Source organism: Otolemur garnettii, unplaced genomic scaffold (assembly GCF_000181295.1).
Source record: "Otolemur garnettii isolate 467f Iridium unplaced genomic scaffold, OtoGar3 scaffold00091, whole genome shotgun sequence".
In the NCBI taxonomy this organism is placed as follows: Eukaryota; Metazoa; Chordata; class Mammalia; order Primates; family Galagidae; genus Otolemur; species Otolemur garnettii.
In genome coordinates, this window is record NW_003852486.1 from 3,670,918 (window position 1) to 3,672,309 (window position 1,392).

Genomic DNA, 1,392 nt, shown 5'->3' on the forward strand with positions numbered 1-1,392 from the left:
GAGGTTGCTGTGAGCTGTGACACCACCGCATTCTATCCAGGGTGATAGCTTGAGGCTCTGTCTCAAAAAAAAAAAAAAAAAAAGAAAGAAAGGAAAGAAAGAAAGAAAGAAAGAAAGAAAGAAAGAAAGAAAGAAAGAAAGAAAGAAAGAAAGAAAGAAAGAAAGAAAACTCCTGTGAGGTACAACCTTTTTTTTCCTCAACAGCAAGAACAGTAAATAACATCCTATTAGCTAAATGTTGCCAGTATTTGCCTTTACAAATCCCAAATTATAGTCACCATTATAAGATATTTTCTTCTCCCCTCAGTCTCAGATTTCACTAGCAGAAAAAAAAAATAACTAAGAAGAAGTGGAAAAGGAAATGGTGTACTAGTTTATGAACCATGGGGATTTGCTGGCATGGTATGGCCTTTATAACAGTGTCCCTAGATTTAAGCCCAGTATAGAAAAATAACCCAACACCTTAATTTTTGGAATTTAATTCCACTCCAGACGTTTGGAGAGGCACCCAAGAGTTGGTAGTCAGTCTCAGGGGCCACACGCACCTACTGCTGAAGGTGTTGGCAGCCATACTGCACCTCACTGCTGCCCCAGATCCTTCAACACTCAGGGACTCTAATTTGTATCCATTTGCTATTTAAAAATTATATTTCTGACAAAATAATATATTAATTGTAGAAAATTTTAAATGTAGGGTAAAGATCTTGTTAAAAAAATTATTCAGTGACATTTGTCAAAGCACCATAAGGAGACTATTCAGGACCATGGTGATAGATATAGGGACCATGGCAATGGGATTTTGCAGTGGGGGGAGACAGTTTGGGCTCAATTTCCAATACAGCACGGGCTGCTGGGAATTTGTAACCAAGGACCAGGGTAGGGGTAAGTGGATGGAAAATTACTAAGAGGAAACATCAGGGGTAAGGAGGATTTGGGCTAATCCAACCTAACAGGATTCTTCCTGAGGTCAGGCTGGGGCGATCAGACATCATCTGGGGAATGGTGACTGATGAGGAATCTGATCAGACATCAAGGGTAATAAAATATCAAGGGTGGGGAGTTCTTGCTAAGTAGAAGTTCTTGCTGGGTAGAATTCTTTGTGAAAACTGCATTTTCTGAGGAAGTGCACAGATGAAACAGATGAGTCTAGGAGAGGCTAAGGAACCTGACTAAAGTTTGGCCAAGCAAATAATGTGTAAACATAAAGAAGAGAAAACACCCATAATGCCTTCCCCTAGCAATGACTTGATAACATGTTTATTTTCTTCCCTTGTTATTTTTGTGCACCTGTGGATTTTTTAAAATTTATTTTTATTTTTATTTTTTTGAGACAGAGCCTCAAGCTATCCCCCTGGGTAGAGTGCCGTAGCTTCACAGCTCACAGCAACCTCC